The following is a 14,469-nucleotide window of genomic DNA, read 5'->3' as shown; positions in this document are numbered from 1 at the left end:
TATCAGTAAATGACTAACTTAACTTACATAACAAACATGCAGCATCATAAAAACACCATGCAGTGCACTTCAAAATTCACTTTCAATTGTAAATTTGGCTTCCCCTTTTACTTAGGTTGCCATATAACTGTTCAATGTCAAATCTGAAATTTTGTATCTACATGCTTACAGTGTATCACTTCCTTGTAGTTTGAGCTCACGATTCAGGATTTGAAATGTTTATTGTCAGAAAAAGCCTGAGAGACACGTTTTGTATATAATGTTGCCCTGCAATAGAATCATAATATTCCTTGCCATTGATGTCACAAAGGAGGAATGCTGGCAAGTGCCCATTTTTCCTAATCACACTATCACTTGAACAAAACAGTGCTGGCATCACTGTAGGAGTCGCTTCAAACATTCACTGTGCATCTAGATTGCCCCTCACTAAACAGATGTAAAAGAATAAAACAATGGAACAAAAAAAAAGGATTGGGACATACAAGTAAATGCAGATTAACACCCTTTACAAATAAAAGGAGGTTTGAAAGTTCACATGAATAGCTCCTCTCACAAGATACAGTAAGAGTTGTCCATTAACCTCAAAAGAAAATACATACACATGACAGATTTGTCTAAATCAAGGAGCGTTAAAAAACTTCCCATTGCAATAGAATAACAAGAACTCTACAGATTCTTGAATGGTTTCCATTTGTATTAGGGCTAGTAGTTAGACATGCTTCCCAACTTCCTACAAAATTCAACAATTTGTATTTTAATAAAATTTTGGCAAGTTCTTCACAGAATCAAAAGTAACCAGATACTGAGCCACTATGGTGACCAATGGTAAGATTAAAGAAGAAGTAAATTTCAAAGAGACCTTTAAAGGGACAGGAGTAATATACTGGAGGAGTTTAGGGCAAATATCCAAGCCATACAATTAAAGGTAGCCAAAATTTTGCCACCAAAAAATGAAGCAGTGAGAGAGGAGAGAACCAAAGGAGCACAGAATACAAGTAGTATGTGCTAGTACTGTCACTGAAAGAAGTCGTAGAGCTAAGGAAGGATAAGGCCATAAATAAAGAAATTTGGATCGATGGACAGAAGTCAAAACACACACACACACACACACACACACACACACACACACACACAGCTGAGCACAATGAAGCTACAATCAGCAAAAGCAAGTCATTTGATAAAAAGAACTAGGCACAGGCAGTTCACAAATATAGTAATACAATTTAATGTTGATGTGACACATGTAATCATTCCAGCTGCATATTAACTAAGTTAAAAAAATTAGGATTGATGTATCTGGAACTTAATCTCTTGTCTCAACATCTATTTGAAGTATTATCTGATTCCTATTCTACGTGAGGAAGGGTGTCACAGCTGAGACTACTCCGATCCTACAATTGAGACGCAATTTTGAGTATTGTAGCGATTCAGATTTTCAGTGGTATTGCCTCTAGAGAGTCTGTAAAATCAGTTGCTGAAGCCAATATTTAAATAATCCACATTGACCAAAGATTCCCTTGATGCATTAGATAGGTAAGTCAGAGATGGCAGAGAATATGAAGGAGACAGGGACAGATAAAGTAACAGAGAAACACAGGAAGAGTGAAACTTAGAAACTGTTATATATTTAAGTGGATGTGTGACTGCTTTAAGAGCCGATTGCATGATAGGATGGTGATGTCATTAGGGTACTTCAGAGGCTCTTGCTTTTAGATTCAGTTTGTACGCCATGCAGTGCAGAGAGCGTCTTTTAATTAATCTGTTATTGTTAGTTTGAATTTACTTGTGCTAACCAGATCTTTTCTTTCTATTTAAAACCCACACCTCTAATATAGTTGGGACATTAGAAAAGTAACATTGTCATGAGTGGATACTCACACTTCAAATATTAGAGGTTGGGGAGGATCAACATAATTAAAGATTGAATTACCAGTGCAGGAAAAAAAACAAGTAAGGAAAAAAACAAGTAAGAAAAAAAGCTCTGTGTGATTTTGAAAGGTGTTTTTTTTTTCATCCCAATCGTAGCATGTACACCTATCATCCAAGTTTCGTACAATCCTTGAAATATTCTTTTAAAGCTTCAAAACAGCAAGGTTCATTATCACTTCATGTGAATAACTTTTTGGCATCTTAGAGAAATGCTACTCATGTGACTACCCAAAGTTCATCTGCATTACTACTCTTAAGAGAAAATTGAGAACTATGTTTGATTTATTATTACCTCCAGAAACTTCAGAGATAGTAGAGTGTCAACAACAATCTCAAGTTGCTAGATGAGGAGCGAGGGCAAAACAACACTTATTTCAACAAGGAGGTAGTGTTAGCTTGTAATTAAGCAACAAGTGAGAAATGGATACCAGCCACAGTTTTAGCAAAAACAGGTCCAATTTCTTGGACATCTCAAATTGAAGATGAACTACTTTGGCAATGACATGCCGACCAATTATTATCTCAAACTGATTTCTCATAATCATCTCCAGAAGTTCCAACTTCTTTATTTCTTAGTGTTGTAAATACCACTGTTGAAAACTTAGTTGAATCAGAGTTGCCTGATGATTGTGTCTTCGCTACCACACCACATGATAATGATGTAGAATTACAGAAGAGTCTATGAAGTTCGAAGTCATTCTTTGAGGGTCAAAAGACAGCCAAATTCCAGAATGTCATATACAACCTAGATGTTCCCATGATGAACTTTTTTATTGATTGTGTATAATAATTATTGATGCATAGTACTGTGTCTAGAGTATTATTGATCCTACGTATAACATTGTAGTAATTTATCATGAGCACAGAAATAAAGGCGGGAAATCTTACATATTTAAGTAGTTGCACAACTGCTTTAAGAGCTGATCACATTATTTAACCGTAAAGACATTAGGACATTTCAGATACTCCTGCTTTTAGTTTCAGATTGTACTCAGTGCAGTGCAGAGAACATCTCTTTCAATAAATCTGTTGTTAGTTTGCATCTACGTATGCAAACCATACCTGTTCATTTAAAACCCACAATCCCTAACATCGTTAGGAACATGAGAACACACACACACACGTGTAAGTGTGCTACAGTTAGCCTTGGGGACCTCTTGCTTGGGCTGAGGATGATTCATCCAATGCAGCCACACTTCTTTACTGGTTAGTGATTTCTGATGAATGACAACGAGACAAAAAAAGCCCCTCGCAGCTGCAGCATCCTTCCCAGTGTTCTGCTCATTGTACAGACTCGTATATAAAGAACAAAGACAAAGCTAAGTGTCCAGAGCATCTAGTATCCATGGAGCAATACCCCACCAACAGTCAATAATCCTCAGAGGGAATTTAAAAGAAAAAGATTGGCAAAGGAATAAATTCTCATTTTAAACAACAAACTCAATTTAGCATCACTTGCTTCCAGCCAGATTTAATGCCCTACCAATCTGTTAATAACATTCTTCTGTCACACAGGAGTGAAATGTTAGCAGTTTTTAAGCTTGGTCCCCTAAAATGCCTGTCTGTGACCCCTAAAATATAAAAGAATGAAGTGATTATGCTGCCAAATTAAACAAAACAGAGATCACAACTGGACAATATCAATAGCGACAGACACAACATATGATCATTGTATTCAATGGGATTTAACAAGCCTTGCACAGCAGCAGCTGAGGCCACTTCTGAACAATACAGCATACAATAATACACTGCATGTGAGCAACAGAAGGAACAAGGATATTCAGGTTTACTTACTAATGGATAAACAAGTCTATTTACACTCTATACTAAACATCCTCATGAAACAAAGACATCTTGTGACACTTCTGTGACTCTATTGCACAAGTCAATGAACACCTAGAAATCAGTATTGAACTACTTCAGAATGAAATGAAATGAACTTTGACAAAAAATTGTCCTACATGCAGAAGATTATGTTTAACAGGCACAACAGTGATTAAAGGCTAATTGTAATTGTGACTACACTTCATAGGACTTCATCAATTGGAAGAATTTCTGGGACATTGAGGTTGTGAAATATGCTATAGAAATGCGGTTCTTTCACTTTAGGCTAATTAAGTGATTCTAATATAGTTCATGATTCAAGTCACTAGACCTCCACATAGAAATTGTAACCTAAATCAATCGAGCTCCAAACATACTCTTGATTTCTCACAATATTACTTTTATTACCAAAATATGTTCCTGGGAGGCCACAACTTAAATTTTGTTTCATTTCATTTGAGTTAGCTGTTTCAGAAATTGCTGATCGCTTTTTTGATTGAACACGCGAGGCAGATTCATTGATGGAACGACCAAAATGCTACCAAACTTACAACAAAGGTAAATAAAGCTTTCCAGGAACTTTTAATATTACAGCAGATCTCTCTTCCCTCATACTATCCTTCAGTCTTCTCAGCTAACTCATTGTAGTATAATTCCACAGCAACCAGCAGCTCTTCAATATCTTAACTAGACACACATGAACATCCACAACTATTCACACATGGGAGATACTACATATAAATCCTATCCTATTCTCACATAACATCCACACAACTGCATTTTCCACCACTGAATGACAATCAAGAGTGAATACCCTGGCAGATTTTCCTTCAAGTTTTCAAGAGCACAAACGTAGACACCTTTTTACCCTAATTCAGCTAACATAAATCTCATTGATGCTCAAAACTGGGACCATCCATATCCGAACAGCATAATAATGCAACTATCCACTCACTCAATCATCAAGAGATAAAAAAAATAAGGAGTGCAGGAAAAACGCAGCAACTCTGGCAGCAGTTGTGGAGCAAGAAACAGACTTAACATTTGAACCCAACATGACTTTTCATTGGAACTCCAAATCATTAAGGGACTTCCTCTTAACTGCTTTTGTAGAAAAACAAAATCAATCCATAACCTTTGGTCTAAACAGTACAATTTTTCACACACCCGTGTAAAAGTCAACCTAGTTTTTCGGGGATTAAACCATGATGTTGTCATTGTTCATTACTTGTGGCTTATGTATTTAAAAGGTACACACAGGGGTCTTTAGATTTTCCCTCTGTCAATTCCAACAACCTCCCAACCAGTTGACAAAACTAATTTGTACCACATGATGATTTGTGCACATCATAATGCCAACAAGAAAGAATAACTCAATTCAAACTGGAGAAAAAGTGGCAGAATAGGACACCCACAAAATGTTATCATCGCCCAAACAGCTATTTGACTTGGTGTTTTCAGAGAAGTGAAGAAAGTTGGTATTTATATTAGGAATGGGCAGGTTGTCTTATGATGAAAGGTTGGACAGGTTAGGCTTGTGCTCATTAGCATTTAGAAGAGTAACAGGTGACTCAATTTAAACCTTTTAAGATCTGAGAGGTCTTGGGAGTGTAAATATGAAGAGGACAATTTCTGTTGTGGATCAAGACAGAACTAGGGCTGACAGTTTAAAAATAACGGGTTGCTCATTTAAAACAGAGATGAGAAATGTTTTCTCTGAAGAACATATGCCTTTGGAACTCTCTTCCTCAAAAGGCAACTGAAGCAGCATCTTCAATATTTTTAAAGGTAGAACTAGATAGATTCTTGATTAACAAAAGGGTGAAAGGTCATCGGGGATAGGCAGGAACGTGAGGTTGAGGTTACAACCATGAACTACTTGAATGGTATTGCAGGTTCCAGGAGACATAAGAACATAAGAACATAAGAAATAGGAGCAGGAGTAGGCCATCTAGCCCTTCAAGCCTGCCCCGCCATTCAATAAGATCATGGCTGATCTGTCGCTGCTCAGTTCCACTTTCCCGCTTTCTCCCCATAACCCTTAATCCCCTCTCTTATCAAAAACCCATCAACCCGCGTCTTAAAAATATTTAGCGAGGCAGCCTCCACCACTTCAACGGGCAGAGAATTCCAGAGATTCACCACCCTTTGAGTGAAGAAGTTCCTCCTCAACTCCGTTCTAAACCGCCCCCCTTTTATCTTGAGGCTGTGCCCCCTAGTCCTACTGTCTTTTTTGAGCGGGAAGAGTCTCTCCACCTCTATCCTATCCATCCCATTCATCATCTTATACGTCTCAATGAGATCTCCCCTCATTCTTCTAAACTCTAACGAGTACAAGCCCAGTTTATTCAGCCTCTCCTCATAGCTCAACCCCCTCAACTCCGGTATCAGCCTAGTAAACCTCCTCTGCACTCCCTCCAAGGCCAAAATATCTTTGCGCAGGTGCGGCGCCCAAAACTGCACACAGTACTCCAGCTGCGGCCTCACCAATGCCCTATACAGCTGCAGCAAGACCTCCCTACTTTTATATTCAATCCCCCTCGCTGTGAAGGCCAGCATCCCATTTGCCTTCCTGACCACCTGCTGCACCTGCAAGCTGGGTTTTTGCGACAAGAGGACTACTGCTCCTAATTCACATATTTATTTGTAGGTTAGCATTTCAAAATTCAGGACCAGTGCCAGGTGGCGCATACTATTCATGAAAAAACATGATTTAGTACACAGCATCATTGACCTGAATTTGATGATAAAATTGTTATCCAACATCAAGCTAAGAATGTGAATTTGTTGGCCTGCATTCAAAAATGTGCATGAAACACCAATGAATTTCAATATGCCGGCAAACAAAGACTGTTCCAAGATAAGCAAAAAAAAATGTCTTTTTAAAGATGACTAATCACAAGAAGTTGCAGTTTACAGTAGTTTCATCTTGTGTGGTGGATGATGCAAATTAAAGCTAATGGTGATATTCAAAACTTGCCCCAAAGAGAAAGTTCAGAAAGGCCTTTTTATCCATGTTCATGAGGAAGAGTGGATGGGTAACAGCAGTTGCAAGAAATGGATCAAAGAAATTTGGATTTTGAGATGAGAACCACACAGAAATATTCATTTCTGCGACATGTTCAAATCCTATCTTGATGATTACAGTCAGTGATGTGAAAAGCTCAAAACTGATGTGGCAGCCATTCACAGCCATCTTATAACTGTTGTTCAACCATTGGATGTGTAAATAAATTTCTCAAGGACAGTATCCAAAAGATGTGGAAGAATTAGATGTTGGAATGCAAAAAAAACACATCAAAAAAGGTGGAAATATGCATCCTCACTTGTAGCAGTCAATAGGTTGTATAAATGTGGAATGAACTCAGTGCCAATATTGTCGACAAATCAATGTCATTAACGATACATCATGTCTCCCTTCCCGCTCTGCCAAAATACATTGCCTCTCATTTGTTCCATCCTCCATTAATCTGCCCATTTTGCTAACCTATTCAAGTTAACTGATGTCATCCTCACTGTTTGCCACTCCTGCAACTTTGGGATCTGCAAAATTTGAAAGTTTACTCTATTCAGATATTCTTTTAATTCTTTTTGAACCTAACTTGATTCTAATGCACCCTATTTCCCTTCTCATAATTTCTATTTCCCTATTCTTAAAATTTCATTGTTAAGAAATAGATGGTTGTTTGTTATTTAATAAGATGTCAGGTGCCCCCCCTTATGAGAATTTTAATACTTTTATGAAACTTTTTAATACCCTGAACTTTGAGCTACCTCAGATGCAGTATTCTTAACAGCACAGAAAATATTGAATTGCTTATTAGTTAAATTAAGCAATGTTCAGAGTAGAGTGTAAAATGTATTGTACAAGATACAGCATTATCAGATAAACTGAACGTTTGAGTAGAATCAGTACAAACACAGCATACCACAGGCAAAAGATGATAAAACTTCTACAAAACAAGAGATACAATGAAGATTCTTTCTTCAAATGGGACAAATGTATCATTGTGATGATAGGGTCAGATTTGGCTGCTGTGCTTCCAATAAGTTTCTCCACATTTGGATTGTAATGTCAGATGGAGTTAAAGAACTGTCTGATGAAAAGTCATTGACCGGAAACACTAACTGAGTTTCTTTTGGCATCATGCTGTCTGACCCACTGCATATTTCCAGCATTTCCTGTTTCATTTCAGATTTGTATTTTCATGGAACAGTCTGTCCACCATTTACAAAGCAAAAATCAGGACAATGAAGGAATACACACCACTTATCTAGATGAGTACAGCTCCATCACTCACTTAAATACACTTTTTAAAGGCAGAGATAGACAGATTTTTGACTAACGAGGGAGTCAAAGGTGACCAAGGTAGATGGAGATGTAGAGTTGAGCCCACTGTTGGATCAGCCATGTTCTTATAGAATGGTAGCTCAGAGTTGAGAAGCTGATTGGCAACTTCTGCTCCACATTCATGCATTCATAAACTCCAGCCTGAACAAAGCAGCCTGTTTGATTGGCACTCAATTCATCACTTTAAGCATTTATTTTTTCAGTCGCTGATGGACAGTTGCAGCAGTGTGCACCACCTACCAGATGCATTGCAGTAACTTGCCAAGCCTTGTTTAACAGCACCTTCCAAACCCATGATTACTACCATCTAGAAGGACAAGGGCAGCAGACAGCTGGGGTCACCGTCTTTTGCAGGTTCCCATTCAAAAACACACCATCCTGATTTGGAAGTATGTTACTGTTCCTTCACTGTCATTGGGTCAAAGTTCTAGAACTCCCTTCCTAATTATATTGTGTGTGTTCCTTTACTACATGGACTGCTGCGATTCAAGGTGACAGCTTACCACTAACTTCATGGGCAATTAGGGAAGAGCAATAAATGCTGGCATTGCCAATGACACTCACATACCATGAAGAAAAAAATGCATTGTATTAAAAAAGATTTTTGTTCATCCATTAAAACCATGTGGTTAGCACAGGATACTGGCATACAGAGCTCCAAAATCCTATACTCCCTGCTGTAAATCTAACAAAATCTGCAAAGCTACCTCAATACAATCTATCAAAAAGATCAAGTTTTGATCATTAGGACTTGAGAAAAAAGTTATTTCACAAACAAAATACACACACACACACACACACACATACTTTAGTGCCCACATTGCAACACACCACCAGCGTTATCTTCCAAAAGAAAAAAAAAGTTGTGACAAGTTCAAAACAGGAAACAGAAGTTTGTTGCCCTTAACTCCAGACCTTTTGTTTAACAGTGGGTGGAATTTCCCAAAGGAATAATTGTTATTCTGCAGAACACTTTAAAACAGAAATATTTACTTATTAGAAGGTATTTATGGTGCTAAACAGAAATGAAAAAAATCTTTATGAATAAGTCATCCCGAGGACAACAACTCACTTAAAACTAATTTGTTTGCATTAGCCATGGCCAGTTGGGTATCATTCAACCTCATTTCCTTCCATTAGCCAAATTTAGAGCTGCACGTCACTCAACCTCACTTTATTATTTCCGGACATGGGCTTTGCTGGCTAAGCCAGCATTTATTGCCAATCCCCATTATCTTTGAAAAAGTGGTGAGCTACCCTCTTGAATCGCTGCAGTGCATCTTTAGGGAAGGAGTTCCAGGATTCTGAACTAGAGGCAGCAAAGGAATAGCAATATTAGTTCCAAGTCAGGATGGTGGGTGGCTTGATAGAGGTCTGGCAGGTAGTGGTATTCCCATGCATCTGCTGTTCTTACTCTTCTAGATGGTATAGGTCAAAGGTTTGGAAGATGCTGTCAAAGGAACCTTGGTGAGTTGCTGCTATGCTTCTCATTGTTGGTACACACTGCTGCCACTGTGCACTGTGAAGGGAGTGAATGTTTAAGGTAGTGGGGGGCTGATCAAGAAATTTGCTTTATCTATCTTCGATGGTGTGGAGTTTGAGTGTTTTTGGTGTTGCACTCATCCAGGCAAGTGGGGAGTATTCCATAACATATATTTGGTATATTCTAGCCAGGCTTTGGGAAGTCAGGAAGGGAGTTACTTGTTGCTGGATTCCTAGCCTCTGACCTGCTTTTGTAGTCACGCTATTTATATGGTTGTTCCAATTCAGTTTCTGATCAATGGTGACCTGCAGATTGTTAATAGTTGGGGATTCAGTGATGATAACGCCATTGAGTGTCAATGCAGGATTGGCTGGATATTTGCTTGTTGAAGATGGTCATTGCTTGTGTGGTGTGAACATAGCTTGCCAACCCTGAAAATTGTCCAGGTCCTGCTGCATATGGGCACAGATTCTTCAGTATCCCAGGAGTTGCGAATGGTGCGGAACATGAGTGAACAGCCCCACTTCTGACCTTATGACAGAGGGAAAGTCATTGATGAAGCAGCTAAAGATAGTTGTGCCAAGGACATGACCAAGGAACTCTTCTAGTGGCCTGGGACAAAGCCGAATGAACTCCAACAACTACAATCATCTTCCATTGTACTAGGTATGATTCTAACAGGAGTTTTTGCTTTGAATCCCATGGACTCCAGGTTTGCTAGGGTTCCCTGGTACCATACTTAGTCAAATGCTGCCTTTATGTCAAGGACAGTTACTCTCACCTTGCCTCTTGAATTCAGCTCTTTCATCCATGTTTGGATGGAGGCTATACTGAAGTCAGGAACTGAGTGGCCCTGGTGGAATCAAGCTGATTGTTAGTGAGCATGTTATTGCTAAATAAGTGCCCCTTGATAGCACTATTGATGGCCCCTTCCATCACTTTGTTGATGATTGAGAATAGACTGACAGGACAGTAGTTTAGCAAGTTTAATTTGTCCTGCTCCTTATGTACAGGACACTGTGTGTTATGTCAGCTAGCCCCAGTACCCCAAGTGGTTTTTTTGCATTAGATAAGCCCTGGGCTGCATGTCATGTAAATCTGAGTCCTTACATTTAAACTTCAGGCCTTGTAGCATTCAACTTTGCAGTTCAAGTTGCCTATCAGTTGATCTCACTTGCTTCCACTAATTGGACTTTAGGGCTGGCATCACTCTACTCATTCACTTCAATGGACAAACAGAGAAAGTGGCCTCAAGCTCATTTGCAGTTGGCCAAGTGCAGAAAAACTCACCACTCAACATTAATGTGCAAATAGTCTACATGTTACTCAACACTGCTTATTTTTATTGGCTAAGGGCCAGGTCTCCATGTCACTTGACCATTTATTGTTTTCAACTGACCTCATTTGACTCCATCGGTTAAAATCAATAGCTTTGTTTGCTTTTACTAATTTTGCCCTTTAATAGTCAAGTAGCAGTCATAGCAAAGCATTTCAGAGGAAAAAAAAATTCTCAAATGGAAAGACCTCCCAAAGAAAGAATGATTTAGAATGTTAGAAGCTTACAGCAGTCATTTGGCCTTTTGAGAACAATCCAAAACTAAGCTAACTATCCTGCTCTTTCTCTCCATATTCTATCTCCCTCTGCTTCAAACCTTTTGCCAATGTTTCCTTAAACGATCTATGCCTCAACCATTTGCTGTGGCAAAGCTTTCTGCTCCAAAAACCTATTGCATAAATAAATTTATCCCAGCTTCTATCCTCACTTTTAACCTTTAAGCACCAAGTCTCTTTTTCCTCAATCTATGTTCTATTATAAGCACATATTTTGTGCAATATTGAAAATTCTTGAACTTCATTATATTAAATATATGTTATTAAAAAGCTAGCATATATTTTCATGAAATTCTATTTTCTCTCCACAGACTTCAATTCCTACTGCCGTGCTTTTCTACTAACATTGACAATTGTAAGCTAGAATTTAAGGACTGTCATTCAAATTTGCTATAGAAACTTCAAGATGTCTGAAATCTCTTTCCAAACATCATGTATCCAGAATATTAAACTAGACAGGCACAATATCTCAGGTAAGTTACCAGTTTTTTAATAAGAAATTGGAACATAAAACATGCATTTATTTTTGGAACAGTATATTTTTAATTAAACTCAATAACACATGAATTTATTCATTTGTAGGACATGGTGTCGCTGGCTGGCCAGCATTTATTGCCCATCCCTGGTTATCTGAGGGCAGTTGAGAGTCAATCATATTGCTGTGGTTCTGGAGTCACATACAGGCCATACCAGGTTAAGGAAGGTCAATTTCCTTCCCTAAAAAGGACATTAGTGAACCAGAAGGATTTTTCTGATAATTGACAATGGTTTCATGGTCATCTGTAGATTCTTAATTCCATATATTTGTACTGAATTCGAATTCCACCATCTGCCGTGGTGGGATTCGAATCTGGGTCTCCAAAACATCAGCTGAGTTTCTAGATTAATAGTCTAATAATTATAATACCACTAGGCCACTGCCTCCCCAGCCGAACTTTAAATTAGATCTAAGATGGCTTTCTTCCTCATTGCTATTTTAACACAACATAAAGTACTAAACACCACCACCAAGTCTACAAAAGTCTTGTTTTGAATAATTCAGTAAAATCGATTTAAGCAAATGCATTAGAAATGCACCAGGAACTTCTTTTGCTCAGCTCAGAATTGAATGAAATGATTTCCAAATAGAATGAGTAGATTGCATTTGCAAAGTGTTGTCTATCTATATTATGCATTTTAATATTTTGAAACCTCACTTCAATCCTAGGCACAAAATTGCTATTTAAGTCTCTTATTTTAAAGGACTTAAGCTGAACCAAAATAAGATTTGCTTAAATGTTGTGTTTTGTGTTGTGGTAGCAATGTAACAGTACAAACAGCAAAGAAATAAGCATCCAACTAATTTTATGAAGCAGCACTGCGACGTTCTACATTAATACTGAAAGCAAGGCAGCAATCTGACGCAGAAATAGATTATTTTGACTTTGGGGAAATAAATCAGCTGGTCATCAATCAGTTGCTGCCCATTATAACCTCTGACTTTAATTCCACTGACTTCAGAGTGGCAGCGCAATTTATCTGCAACTCATACAACTAACATAGGACAAGAGGGCACAGCCTCCAGATAAGCTGGGGGTGGGGGGGGGGGGGGGGGGGCATTTTAGAAAGGAGTTGAGGAGGAACTTCTTCACTCAAAGGGTGGTGAATCTCTGGAATTCTCTGCCCATTGATGTGGTAGAGGCTACCTCGCTAAATATATTTAAGACACGGGTGGATAGGTTTTTGGTAGGCAAGGGAATTAAGGGTTATGGGGAGAAAGTGGGAAAGTGGAACTGAGCCACTTCAGATCAGCCATGATCTAACTGAATGGCGGGGCAGGCTCGAAGGGCTAGATGGCCTACTCCTGCTTCTATTTATGTTCTTACATTTAACATAGGGACATAGAGGGTCAGAAAAAAAATGCTTCTGGAGGAACATGAGCACAGTAAACCACATAAAAAGAACAGATTTTTGATGAAAGAACATAGTACGCTTATAACAAAATCTCTGAACAAGCAAGGTAAATGTGATAAAGGGTGAGAAGATAGTAATATTTCACAATGAAAATAAGTATGGGTACAGAAGTCTCTATTAACTACTTAGTGACATTAACACTAAACTGTTGTCAGAAATTTGCACTGAAGGACTATTTTCCTTCAAAACACTCAATCGGAAGTACCATCAGTAGTTCAGGGAAGTAACTCCTGCTTTTTCTACAAAGCTATCTCTAGAGATAGTTGCTAACAAAGAAAGGCGCGACTCCTCAAACTAACCATTTGTGACAGGAACTCTACATTATGTGACAGAAGACAAAGACAAATTTTATTGGAGAGAATTTTCTGATCCCAGAATCAAGTATCACAGATTAAAGATCAAGCTTTTTTTTTCCTTTGATGGCAGGACACTTTGCAACTCAAGAATACAGATTAAATAACTGCCCACTTAGTCCACAATAAAATGTTGCATATTGTTCAGGTTTTCTAAGGAAGAGTTTCCGAGGCATAGACTGAACAGTAACTATTTATTAACCATATACAGAAGTCGTAGGATTTTGGTGGGATTGTGGTTGGTGCAGATTCAAATGGGCCAAATGGCCTCTTTCTGCACTGTAGGGTTTCTAAGTCAGTAGGCTTCTTCAATCCAAGCCATGAACTTTCCCCATTCCGATCACTACCAGACTACTAGTCATGTGACTCCCTTTACTCCAGCCCCAATCAACCCTTTCAGTCTTGAACACAATACTACACCTCTTTCCCCCACCATCCCACGCCACCCGCAAGTCTTTATCCAAATATATTTACATGCTCCTCCTTCACCACTCAAGTCTATGACCTCAGAGATTTAAACGGTCTGGAGGTTTCATGATTCCCTCTGATCATGTTTTTTTTGAAACTGGAGTCTCAACTTGGATCTTTGTTCTGACTTGACTGCTCTTCAGAAGCTGCAGCCTTTGATGTTTTGTTTCTTTGAAGTTTTACATCCGGCTCGCCCAACTATATGATTGAAAGTTCTCCTTCAGGAATGCAGATAAGACTGTTCTTTTTCCTTCGTATTGTGCCTTGCCTTCTGTGGTATGTATCGAATAGGACCACGATTGATCTTCATGCCTTAGGACAATAACATCTTTGTCAAGTCTCTGATCCAAACCTTGTTTCCAATCGTTCAGCTTGGATAGGTTTCTGGTTTGCTGCTTTTTCAGGACTGTACTCAGTCCTGAACCTTCTGACAGTCTCAGGCTGCCAACCGTGGAATTACTTCTTGGGCAGCAACAGAAGCTGAGCATGAAGTACTC

The 14,469-nt window shown here is 38.6% G+C and overlaps 1 protein-coding gene across 3 annotated transcripts in view; it reads right to left on the bottom strand.

Moving 5' to 3' along the window:
• ston2 (stonin 2) overlaps positions 1–14,469 on the bottom strand; it is a 117,092-nt gene that overhangs the window by 90,658 nt on the left and 11,965 nt on the right. The gene's annotated exons all lie outside the window — the stretch shown is intronic.

This window comes from Carcharhinus amblyrhynchos, chromosome 14, assembly GCF_965287045.1.
Source record: "Carcharhinus amblyrhynchos chromosome 14, sCarAmb.v2.hapA, whole genome shotgun sequence".
Taxonomy (NCBI): Eukaryota; Metazoa; Chordata; class Chondrichthyes; order Carcharhiniformes; family Carcharhinidae; genus Carcharhinus; species Carcharhinus amblyrhynchos.
This window is presented reverse-complemented; position numbering and strand designations above follow the sequence as displayed.